Genomic DNA, 13,777 nt, shown 5'->3' with positions numbered 1-13,777 from the left:
TTATCAGCTATGATACAGTGTTTTCTCTCATAATAAAACAGCATCAGACGGCTTATAAGGCACAGAAACGGTCAAGCGAACAGGAGTCAGATCTGCGAGGTGACGGCCGGATCGGCTTGGCCGGTGGCCAGATATCGGTTGAGAAAGCCATGGTAGGTTGCTCGCCATTAGTGGTGGACGATGGTGATGCCTGCGGGCGCTAATCCCTCGCTGGAGGCATCATTTTGCATCTTCTACATCAGCCCATTGCATCTCCTTCGCTGAGAATGTCGTGGCAGGCTATCGACGCCAAACGACAGTGACACCTACGGGTGTCATTTCCTCGTTAGAGGCGTCGTCATGTTCCCTGCCATTCTCCACCTCCATCAGCGCATTGCGTTCTGCACTCCGCCGATGAGACTTGACGTGGTGGCTTCTCCTGCATCGCTACCTGCTAGACGTGCATGAGGTCCAAGAGGTCTTAGCTAGACGCTAGCGGACACCTCAGATGGTTGAGAGTTGCACCCATGCTTGAAGACGTATAAGGTGGAGAGTTGCTTCTACGCAAGGTCAAGATAGGTTGAAAGCAAGGACAATGAAGAATGTCTTAAGCTTAGTCTTTGTAGCTTTTTTTAGTCCTTAAGCTCTCTTTTTTGTTGTTGTTTTTTGCTTCTCTATTTTAGGCTTTGAGCCTAAGGGCTCGTGTAACTTTTGGCTTTGTATATCCCAAGCGGATATAGAGGCTAGATTTTATATCCTTTATCAAAAAATTAAAAACTATTTATTGCGAGCTGGAGGTTTTCCTTTTTAGTATATGGTTAGTAATCTGTTAGACTGGTCCCAGAAAGCGACGTGGCTAGTTCAGTTTCAACGAAAAAACAATAATAATTGGAACAACATCATAAATGCACTGTTGCAGATAATTCATATATACCTGGTTCTAGATATAATAGTGGGCTAAACTATTATATTTAGCAGTAGTCTTGTTCTGGAGCTATCAAAAGCTATAATAACGAAATATAATGTAAGTTATTTTATTCAATTTTACAAAAATAAAACATGAAAGTTCCTAATTAATTATGCACAAAAACATGAAACTAAGTGAATTTTATAAACAGAAATACTAAAATACATGCACAGGTTCTAAGAGAACATATTTATATGTTTATTATTTCAATCAGCATACTCATGGCAAAATCAACATTCATATTTATTTGTCATTCAATAACAAACTACTTAACAATTATGAAATGGTCCATTACATCATTTAATTATTATGTAAAGAACACATCGGTGAAGCTTAGGTTATACACATCTAGAATAAACAATGAATATTTGTGAGTTGGTCAGGATTAGCGGCGTTTGGCTTAAGCCAAATAGATAGCAGTGTTTAGTAGAGCTAAAGTGTTTCTAGCTACAATAGCAATAATTGGCAGTATCATAGCGGCCATGCCCAGATGCCCTACGAGCTATATATAAACAACAACAAAACATAGCGGTGACCACATTTAACATATATAATAATGAAAGCAACCAAACATAATCTTACTGAATGCAACTTGTATGTACAAAAGACCAAACACCGCATATACAAAACAGCCATGTCATGGCCGGCACCCTTCTTACTCGTAGCCTTGACTTCAGATTCACCGTCATCTGCAATACATAACTTTAATTATTCAGTAAACTTTCAACTCCATAGAAGATGTTCATATATTCCTAAACGCAAAATCATTCCTAGTTAGGCAAAGTTTTCAGATCAGAAGCCAAATAAAAATCAGAAAGAATCCTTTGAAAACATTAGGAGATGCACACTTTTTCTTATTGGCAACTAAACACATCAGACCCTGAACAATCTTAAAAAATAGTGAAGACAACATAGACAACAAAAGCAGCTCACCAACAGGTTAAATTGAGATCTGGTCATAGTTGGTCTGAACTTATATTTAGATTAAAGTCATAATATGAGGACACCAAAAAATGTGGATAAGCAATGAATTAGCTAAGTATAATCCAATGAATTAGCTAAGTATAATACTATATTCCAATGAATTAGCTAAGTATAATACTATAATCCAATGAATTAGCTAAGTAAATATGGATCAAGTCTACCTTGTTAATGTGACCGCTAGTGAGCTACTATCTACATGCAGGTAGCTGATCTATTGGTAAGTACCCCATCAGAGAGCGGTCTTCATTGTCTAGGAAGTTGTACAACCAATCCTTAACACAAACAAGGGCTTCAAGGTTCAGGTGTCACTGAACTTCGATTATCACTAAGAACCAATGAAGTTGTCATTGACCCAATCAATGACCCAACAGGGCCATTCATTGCCGTCAGACTGTCCAAGTAGCACACGGTCAGTCATATGACCCCCAAAATCAGTACTAAATCCGTCACAAATTATAAGACGTTTTGACTTTTCTATATACATTGTTTTTACTATGTATCAAGACATACTGCATATTTATGTGTATAGCAAATACAACGTATCTAGAAAAGTCAAAACTTAACGTCTTATAATTTGGAACGGAGCGAGTAAATAGAATGAAAAAAAGAGAACTTTTATAGCTAGAGACGAGCGACGATTAGTCAAGGCAAGAATGTGTCGGCCGGAGCATAGCCAACCATGAGCACCTGGCTGCACCTCCCGTAGGCGCCGGATCGGGGCAAGCGAAGGGAGGGGAAGGAGAGTGGCCGTACCTAGACTAGAGCTAGGAGAGGACAACGGCGGTGCTGCTGATGGCGGCCGTTGTGTGACTGGGTGAGTCCGCGAGTGTTGGAGGATTGGGGAAAGAGTAAACCCACCCACGAGTTGAACCCACATGAACCCGAAAAAACCAACCCATCCAAGTCCATTCCAATCCGATTTCCTATCAAACCCAACCCATCCCAACCCGTTTGACCTCTAAATCCATCATTACTACATAAATGATTTTGCAAGGCAGTGCCCTTTTATTAACCAAGCCATTTACAAAATTCAATCGCCTCGGTTAATGGACGGTCGATTTTATTAACCAAGGCGATCACAATTTACCACCTTGCAAAATGTATTTACACCTAAAACCAATTAATCGAGGCGGGCCTTATCTAAAAATGCCTCTATTTTTGGAGGAGGACCTCCTAAATGGCTCGCCTCAGAAAAAAGGCCGAGGCCCAGATGGCCCAGACGAGGCCCGATAGACGCGACCATGTATAAAAACAAAACTTAGGGTTTCTATCTCTCTAATCGGCTCAAGCCCTCGCTCCCTCCGTTTCCCTCCTCCCGAGCGAGCACGTAACGGGTCGCCGCACCTCCCTCCCTCCCTCCTGACCCTCTCCTCCCTCTCTCTCCCGTGTCGCCCTCTCCCTCTCCTCCAAGCCCGGCCTCCTCCCTCTCTCCCCCGCGCCGCCCCTTGTGGCAGAACCGCCTAATCCAATATCTCTCAGGAGTACTTGTCTTCCAATAGACACTAAGTACTCAAAAGAGGACACTAAATTACGTAGTTCCGTCGAGCACACCCCAAGGGAGAACTCAAAAATCCACAATTTTTCCATCAGGATCATAAATAAGAGAATAAAGCTTACATCATTCTTAAGTCATTTCTTACATCACTTTATTACAGTATCATAATATTACCTCAATTTATTATAACAACGGAATATAACAATATTATCAGAGTTACAGAGGAAGCATAATTAATTTAAGGACATGGTGGAGCATTAACATAGCGGACATTTATATACAAGAGATGCTAACAGATTTTACATCTTTTCTTATAAAAACCTTTAGTAAGGGTTATAAATAAACACTACGGTCGTAGCCAAAAGGAATCCTATCTGAGCCTATCAGGAGGTTTCCACACACAAGAGTTAGCTTTTAAGCATCCTCCGATCACCTGCAACAGGGGTAAAATAAAATCCTGAGTACTCGATTGTACTCAACAAGACTTACCCGATAGGAGAAAAATAAGACTCTAAGGATATGCAAGGCTATCTGACTTGTGGGTTATTGCATCTATAGAAGCATTACTAAACGTGCATCCTTATATTCGATTTCATTAGCAGTCATCATTAGTTCATTAACTAACCATTCTATGTAATCACCTGTGCTACTTTCAAGCAGGTGGTAAGCGATCAGAACTATTTTACCTTCTTTCATATTCCAGTTCTTACTACGGTGCTAGATCATAGCCAAATCATACTGTATCACACGACGATTCGTGAACTAATGTATCCTAGCTGGGTACCCTAAAACATGCCATCGTGGCATATCCTCACGTACCAAGGGTACGAGATAAATGGGAATACATTTTACACAGTTGCCCAAGATAAAAGGAGCACCAATCAAAATAGTGGTGTTCGCATAGATGGCATAGATCCAAATGGAAATATACAAACATATTATGGCCGCATAGAAGAGATATGGGAACTAGACTACGCACCTAATTTTAAAGTCCCTTTGTTTCGGTGTCAATGGGTGAAGCTGACCGGAGGAGGGGTAATAGTCGACAAAGAGTATGGAATGACAATAGTGGACCTCAACAATATTGGGTACAAAGACGAACCATTCGTCCTTGTTGCTGATGTGAGTCAGGTGTTCTATGTGAAAGACATGTCTACAAAATCAAAGAGAGGAAAAAACGAAGACATCAACTCAATGATCAATGAGCCAAAGCACCACATAGTTCTTTCTGAGAAAATAAATATAGTGAGAATTGAAGACAAGTCAGACATGTAAGAAGATTATGAAAGAAATGTCAGAATTCCACCCTTTATAGTGAAGAAAGATCCAAGCATCATGTTAAATGATGAAGACACTCCATGGTTACGACAAGATCATAACCAAGGGTCATACGTCAAGAAGAAATTCACTGTTGTGTCTGCAGGATACAACGATGCATGTTTAATATATTATGTTTTAGAGACGGATATTATGTAATATGTTATGACTTCACATTGTAATATGTTTAATATATGTTTCAAATTTCACAAGTGTGTGACATAGTTTTAGAAAGTCTATATGAGATTCAAGAATTTGTGACTAGTGTTTGATAAAACTTTCTCAAATAGGAAAATGAGCTATGTAACAATTGTAAATCTTGCTGAGATGATCAAACTTGGTATTTAGAGTTTTTTCATCTGAGGTCATTTAATGTCTCATTTGAGCAAGTTTGACCAAGTCAAATTTGGTTAAATGAAAAAACAACACTTTGACTCTAGTATTATGAACTCTAAATGACTTTAAATTGAAAAGTTTTGAATACCAAGTTTGTTAAACTCATTAATATATACAATTGTTGTTTTGGTAAACTTTCCATTTGAGATAGTTTGGATGGTTCAAATTTATGATTTTTAAATTTCAACACCTACAAACTAGTTTTCGGAACCCTAGATTGTCTCAAATTGAAAAGTTTTGAATACCAAGTTTGTTCAGCTCATCAAGATATACAATTGTTGTTTTTGTCAACTTTCCATTTGAGAAAGTTTAGATGGTTAAAATTTGTAATTTTTAAATGTCGATGCCTACAAACTAGTTTTCAGAACCCTAGATTGTCTCAAATTGAAAAGTTTTGAATATTAAGTTTGTTCAACTCATCAAGATCTACAATCCTTATATAGACCATTTTTTCATTTGAAAAAGTTGTAGAAAAAAATACTATATTTTCTTTATTTTTATAGGTAAAAATTTCCTATTATTTTGGTCAAAAACCGAGAAAAAATTAAAACATTAACGTTACAATAATGTGATGATAAATTTCCTATCGAATAATATTAGTTTTATTAATTTTAAGTTACAAATATATTTTTGCATTAACAAAATACTTAGTATTAGTAATATTTATATTCTATATTCATAAAAGAAATTAAAAACTTTAGGTTACAAAATTTTCCTATTTACAATAAATAATTAGTTAATCAATAGTATTTTTAAAATAAATATTGCAAAGTATTGAAGTTGCTATAGAATTAATTGATTAACATAGTATTAAACAAAGAGAACAAAATCAAAATCCCAGGCCTTTCCAATTACTCTGGCGGGCTGCCAAAATTTTCAGGCCTTCAGTCCTGGCCCAGGCCAGGAATCGGGACTAAAGGGTGGGCGGAATTACCCGCCCAAAAATACCTTTAGTCCCGGCTGGTAACACCAACCGGAACTAAAGCTCCTTTAGTCCCGGCTGGTAAGCCGAGGCGGGACTAAAGGGTTGGACCTTTAGTCCCGGTTGGGCTTACGAACCGGGACTAAATGGCGTTTAGTCCCGGCCTATATATATCGAACGGTTCCTGTTCTGTTCATCTTCTACTTTTCGATCTACACATCGATTTCGTCTCTGCCGCGCCCGGCCGTCGAGCTCGTCTCTGCCGCGCCGCCGTTGTCGTCTACCCCCGCCTAGCCTCGTCGTCGAGCCCCGCCCGACGGCCGTCGAGCTCATCTCTGCCGTACGTCGTCCTCGCGTGAGGTGCTCAGCTCGGCCCTGTGGTCGGCCAGCATGCCCGCCATCCACCCTAGCTAGCCTGCTAGCTAGCTGCTCGATCTCGGCCATATTTTTTAGATAGTTTTTAGATAGTTATTTAGATAGTTATTTAGATAGTTTTTTATATATATGTTAGATTAAAATGTATTAAAATTTAATTAGTAGTTTATTCTTAGTTTTTAGTTAGTTTTTAGATAGTTTTTGATATATGTTAATTATATTTAAATGTATTAAAATTTAATTAGTACTTTATTTAGATAGTTTTTTAGATAGTTTTTTATTATAGTTTTTGATATATTTAGTAATTATTATTCTATCTCTCTCTATATATGTGTTAGATTTAATTTTGATTTAGTAATTCTATCTATGTATATATGTTAGGTTTAATTAGATTTAGTAATTAATTCTATCTAAATACATGTGTGTTATTTTATTTAATTGGATTTAGTAATTATATTCTATCTCTCTATATATATGTTAGATTTAATTTTGTTTTAGTAATTGACACATGCATATTTTATTAGTAATTCTATCTCTATATCACATGCATATTTTATTTTAGTAATTCTATCTATATATCACTTGGATATTTTATTAGTAATTCTATCTATATCACATGCATATCTAGATAGAGATTCTATATGTATACATATATATGTACTTAATTATTTCTATGTGTATATATACATGTACTTAATTATTTCCATGTGTTGAGAGAGAGAGAAAATTGTATTTAGAGAGACATTCTATGTGTTATCACATGCATATCTAGAGATATATACATATGCACTTATTTCTATGTGTTGAGAGAGAGAGAGAAAATTATATCATTCTATGTGTATATATACATGTACTTATTTCCATGTTTTTGGATCGAAAGTGTTTTTTATTCGATTCCAAAGCCTATACCTTATTATTGTTTATCCTTATGAAATATTATGTGTTATTATATTTAATTGGATTTAGTAATTCTATATGTGTTATCACATGTACTTATGTTATGTGCCATAGTAATTCTATCTATGTATTATCTTGAAGATACAAATGGCTGCTCCGGATGATAACTTGAATGATGACATAATGGCGGATATTATCAACACCGACACCAATGCGGATGTAGATGACACGAGTCAATACTTTACTGATTATGAGGATATCCTGAATATCCCGGTGGTTGAAGATCAACAAATTGTCGCGCAAGAAAATACTGGCAAGGTATATTCGATTAGCTATCATCTCTTATAGATGCATGCGTATGTATATTTGTTGTTAATCGTTGTGTTTCTACTCATGTAGCCGGTCTCTAGATCTACATCAACCACCGGCAAGAGTAGGAAAGTCCGAGGGCCAAAAAAGCCATTAGAGGGTCGTTTCATAATATCAGAATTCGACACCGACACCAGTAAACCATTGGGACCACATGCTCAGACATATATCAATCAATGTGGGTTCATTGTAAGGGATAGGATCCCAGTTAGTGCTCGTGAATAGAAGCAGAAGATATCCGCTCCTAATGTTAGTTTTGTATCTGATCGTGACAAGAACCTAGCTTGGAGAGATATCACTCAACATTTCACATTACAAGCAGATGATGCTTTGAAGGAGCTAGTGAGGGATTGGACAATGAAGAAGATGGCAACATTGTTCTAGAGTTGGAAGAAGATATTGTATAAAAAGTTTATCTTGAAGAATGATACGCCGGATTTCAATGCTAAGGCGTTTGTTAAGTTGGAGTCCCATTGGGATGACTTCATACAATACAAGACATCTCAAGAGAGTGAGGAACGTGTGATGAGGAATCAGCAGAATGCCCGACAGAAGCAATACCATCATCGCATGGGATCAGGTGGTTATAGGAGTGCTATTCCCAAGTGGCAGAACCTAGAAGCAGAGATTACTGCCAAGGGAATCATACCTGAAACAATAGAGAAGAACTGGCCTCAACGTGCGAAGAATTGGTTCTACGCTCATGGGGGGAGCCTAGACCCAGACACTGGCAAGCTAATTTTCGGCCAAAAATTGAGAGAGCAACACAGAGACTAGCTCGTGCTAGGGAAGAAGCTGATAGTGGTGTTTTCAAGCCCAACAGAGAGAAGGATGAATTGACATATGCCCTAGAGAATCTCGAACACGATGGTCGAACAAGAGGCTATGGGGCGGTTCCGTGGCTACAAGCATTCCCAGCAGACAAGGATACCTATAGAAGCCGCCAAAGAAAGAAGGATGACGAGGCAGACCGAATCCGTGTATTGAAGCAATTTGTTAATGAGTCACGACAAGCATTGCTTAAATCACATGAACGAGAAAAATCTCTTGAGGCAAGAATGCAGGAGGAGATCAAGAGGCAAGTGCAGCTAGCAATGAATCAAATGCAATCGCAATCAATGCCGAGAGTCACCATTAGGCCCATTGGTCAGATGAAAAGCAGTTGTGCTTCCACGGAGCTGCCAGTTATTCAAGATGACGCTGGGTTGCGCTTCCCTGTTGATGACATTACCGAGCCTCTAACAACATGTGAGCTGCACATTCTAGATAGTAATAATGCATCAATCATGGTGGCTGTCGGGGTTGTATCTCCAATAGACCGAACGAAGACACCAAGAATCTATGGGTCAGTTATTCAACCTGGATATGCTAGCATCTCGGTCGATAGAGTGCTCAAAGGTTACAGCAATGTTCCTCTTGACATTGGAGGCGGTGATGGGGAGAAGACACTAGGAGAAGCAGAGAAGACATTTATTCAATGACACAAACGCTTCATCATCATTCCTGGGACGCCACCGCTTCCCCTACCTCACCCTAGGTACGAATGAAAGTGAATGAAATATTATTTTCCATTAATTTTATATTACCTTCAAAAATAATTGACTCACAACTTATTTTTGTAGCAGGGTCTCCCCCTAGCCTAGCCCAATCATTCATTCCCCATCTCATCACAGCATCGCGGGGGGGCAAGATGACTTCATCCCCACGGTGATCTCCAACTCCTACACTCGCCCCATCACCTCCACAACGATCTCCAACTCCTACACCGGCCCCACCGCCTCCACAACGATCTCCAACGCCTCCACGCCGGTCTCCAACACCGGCCTCATCGCCTCCACGCTGGTCTCCAACACCGCCCCCACCCCCTCTACAGCGACGCACTATAGAGATGTCTAAGGTCTCAACGGCAAAGAAGACCCCAAAAAAAGAGTTACTTCTAAAGAAATACTTCCTAAAAAGACTGATGAGCAAATAGCAGCTGAAGAAGACAAAAAAGTAAAAGAATTTTTATAGATATCCAAAAGCAGAGACAAGCAAAGCTTAAGGAGAAGCCGTACTTTTACATACCATGAGATCTGCTGAGGCAAAAGGTCAAAGCTCACAAGAAAAAGATGCTTAAAGTTCGTAAGCCTCCGCCACTATCAGACTATGACCGCTCCCTCGTGAAGTCACATGATGCAGATAAGAAAAGGAAAAGAGCATCAGGGAAGGATGTCCCACAGCTCGGACAATAGAAGCAACCAATGCAAAATCTTATTGTTGCTAATGAATATGGTTCCAACATAGAAGTCTATCGATCAGACAACTCTGGAGAAGTATCGGTTCAAGACCTTAATGCTTGTTTTGAACTAACTGGTTTAACCTTGGATCAATTGATGGGCAGAGCTTCAATCTAGAACCGGGAAGTTGATACCTAGAAGATGTAACACCTCTGGTGTTTTGACCTAGCACTAAAACTTGACATGTCATCATATGCATTACAAAGCATTCATAAAGTAGAAAATTTTGAATGCATTCACTAAATAAGCTTTATTTCATAATGTTGTTATTTTATGTGATGTGATTCAAAACTCTAAATAAAGATCATGGCCACAAGGGTCAAATTTCATGTGATCATGTGAAGCCATGTGTCATTTGACTCAAATAACCCTAATGGGCCATGTTACTGGTCAAAAATCAAAGTTAAAGTAAAAGGTAAACAAATCAAATTTAAATTCAAATTCAAATCATAAAGGTCATTTTTGCCCCTTTTGTCTAATTCAAAATCCATGTGGAATTTGGGGTTGTGGCAAAAAGAAAAGTTGAAGATTATTTTATAAGGATCAACTTTGGTATTCAAAGTTTTTCAAGTTTACATATAAAATTTGGAGTAATTTTGAAATGATTCAAATGCACCCCAAATTCAAATTTCAAAATGGAGGCAGAATTTGAAAATGTTCCTTGAAGCAAAGTTGTAGAGTTTGAAAAGTTGAGCAACTTTCATTTTTGGAGATTTTCAACTTCTTTAGAAAATTTGTGAGTAATTTGAAAAATAGACGCAGTGGCAAATCTGTAAATACTTCAAAAATCAAGATAACCACAGGACGCCACCGCCTCACCGCCGGTGTCCTTTCTTCGGCCTTCCAGGCACGCCTGTGACTGCCCTTGGCTTCGCGCTAGCGTGGCGAGCACGTTGCGTGTCGAGTCTGCGCGCTCCTGGCCGAGCTATAAGACCTAGACGACGTCGTTGGATTTTCTTTCCTTCCCTCTGTTTTCCCGACGCCGCCGTCTCAACTTCGACGAGCTTCTCTCGTCTCCTCAGCGCAAGTTAGCCCCGAAAAAGCTGTGTTCTAGTTCTGCCTGCTCCTTACGCATCTGACCGAGCTGTTGCTACCGCTTGATTTCACCGAGAGCTCGCTGTCCACGTTCATCTTCCTCGCGGCCGACGACCTCAATGGAAACTCCGATTCACTGTGGCCAGCATCATCCGGTAAGCCGTTGCCCTTGCTTGTTGACTCTACGGCTTTGTCTCGATGCTGTAGTGCTTATTCCACTCTTGCCTACTCGTTTTGCCCACTGTAGTCATCAGAACGCTGTCGTCAACGAGGTCCGCTCCGCCGTGATCCCGGTCACCGTCGAAATGCGTCACCATAGCTTCTTCGGTCTCGCTTGTTGCTTCAACACGATCGGGGTGAGCCACTGATGCTTCCTGAACTCTTTGTTTCACCGTTACCGGCCTTGTTTCGCCGGCGTAACGCTGTCGTGCCACCGCGTCCGCCATGGCCGGTGTCAGCCTTGTTCCATGTCATAATCAACCTCCAAAGTACCACTAATCGATGCGCTTAGCTCTGGTGAACATGTTAGTACTTTGGCCGTCGCTGTTGGGCTCACCGTCGGCGAGTTAGCGTCGGTCAACGCCGTCGAAGCCACGATCAATGCCCGAGGTTGGGGATGACATGTGGGGGCCGGCTGTCAGTGAGAGAGAGAATAGTGTATTTTGGTATTTTTTGATTTTGAATAGTGCTAAATCTTTGGAAATTTGTAGGAAAATAATCATAGCTCCAAAAATTCTGAAAATTTTTGTGTAGCTTCTGTACATGATCTAGTATGGTTCAAAAATTTGAAACTTGAAATTTGAATAAATTTTTAATGTTCAAATATTCAGTCCATTAATTAATAAATGCAATTTCCATGATTTTTGTAGGACACTGTATAATTCCAAAAATTATGAAATTTGTTTTGGTACACTAATTTGTCATGAGGAATCTTACATAAAATTTTGAGGTCATTTGAAACAAGTTTATTTTTGGGCTTATTTCTAAATTAATTCAAAAATAAACAAAGCAAACCCTAAGTGTTTTATTAGTGTTTGATCTTGTTTTGATCATGTTTTGTGACTAGTAGGATTTCAAGATCAGTTTGATCAAGTCATATGTGTGGTTCTTGACGGTAGAATTGCAAGTTGGTTTTGTTGGCTTGCAACTGTACCGTGAAGGAGAGTCATATTCGAGGTGTTTTTACATTTCATGTACCATGAAAGCATCATGTTTACATTATCATCATGTTAAAGCATATGTTATCATTTCATGTAGAACCCAAGAGTGAAACGATTCTAGTTGAGCAAGTTCTGGAAGAATCCCTGGTTGTCACGGGATTCGATAATTGTGGTACTGATCCGAAACCTGAGATCGTCAACGAAGGCAAGCCTCGGTTTATGCATTAAACCATTACCTTGTTTACTTTGAAAAGTTTATCACCTATGTTACTTATTGCATTAAGTTGATTATTTCAAATGTTACCTACTTGATGCATTGCCTACCTTGTTAATTGTTTACCATCCTTGAAGATGATTTCATTTACAAAGGTGTAGAATGCTTAGTATGCTTTATGGTAGGCTTTCAAAGTAAAAGTTTCGATACAATCAAAGATGGCATACTGGCCAAAGAAAGAAAGAAGGTAGAATGAACTAGAGACTAGTCGGGTGACTTATCTTGAATGTTGGGTAATATTGCCGACTATGTCGCTTAAAGGCCACTCGTTGTGGATCTTCTAAACGAGACACTTTGTAGTACTGGTCACATACTCCGGTAAGCCTACTTCGGCTAATCCGATACTAAGACGAATGCCCACGCACTGGGAGTGGAGAGATGGCGGGAGTAGCGTGTACCCTCGTGGCTGGAATGTGGCCGAATTTGAGGTGTGCTGTGCTCTCGGGTGGTGTGGAGACGGCTTAGTATAGGAGGATCCGATAGCAAGGTTGATATATGCAAGATTAAGTTCTACATATGTCGTGTGATAAGGAATCCCCAGCTGGGACTTGAATCAATTCGAATTGCCGGTGCTCCACGGATATGGAGACTCGATTCATTACAGAAGCAATGTAGGACTAGTGAATTACTAAAACATGAGAAAAAGAATGGAATGAGAAGGATTGAAATATGGGAAATGTACATTTAGTTTGAGATAATGAACTAAAAGGACATAGGGGTAAAAACTTGCACTACAAGAAATCTTAGGATCTATGACGACTTGTTATCATCATAAATTCTAGTATTTTTGTCATAGCAATTGTATTTATGATGACCACATGATGAAATACCATCCGTCACAAATCATGCGTGGTAAATCTTGTTTTATGACGATTACATGTTTTTTCATCAGTCTTTTGTGACGATCCGATTAAAAGGTCGTGACTAAATATCTTAAGGCCTGGCTAGGCCCATGTACTAAGCATGCTTTTAATGGACCAAATATAATTGTGGACCAAATCTATAATATGCCAAGCCCATTATATAAGAAAATTTGACATCAATTCTGGGCCAACATTATCTGGGCTGATTTTTTCTTCCTAGCCCATTATTTATTTTTTAAATTTTGACCCATTTGTTTATTGAATACAACCCAACCCATACTTTTTGCTAAGCCCACGCCACATTTTTGTTGGGCCAACACAGGCCACACATTTTGGGGCCATAATAAAAAACCACTCATTTTATCACATAAACAACGCCATTTCATAACAAAATACATCCATTAATCACCATTATAGCCCAAATCTTAAACAAGAATTTATCTATTACAGCCCAAATGAGAAACC

General features: G+C 39.1%; 1 protein-coding gene across 1 annotated transcript in view; it reads right to left on the bottom strand.

The window, feature by feature from the left end:
- Positions 1-1,439: 1,439 nt before the first annotated feature.
- Positions 1,440-13,777, bottom strand: part of LOC136451902 (uncharacterized) — a 30,917-nt gene continuing 18,579 nt past the window's right edge. Inside the window, exon 5 of the transcript XR_010758674.1 lies at positions 1,440-1,635. The gene's annotated coding sequence lies outside the window, so the exon portion shown is untranslated. The remainder of the gene's footprint in view (positions 1,636-13,777) is intronic.

Source organism: Miscanthus floridulus, chromosome 5 (genome assembly GCF_019320115.1).
Source record: "Miscanthus floridulus cultivar M001 chromosome 5, ASM1932011v1, whole genome shotgun sequence".
Classification (NCBI taxonomy): domain Eukaryota; kingdom Viridiplantae; phylum Streptophyta; class Magnoliopsida; order Poales; family Poaceae; genus Miscanthus; species Miscanthus floridulus.
This window is presented reverse-complemented; position numbering and strand designations above follow the sequence as displayed.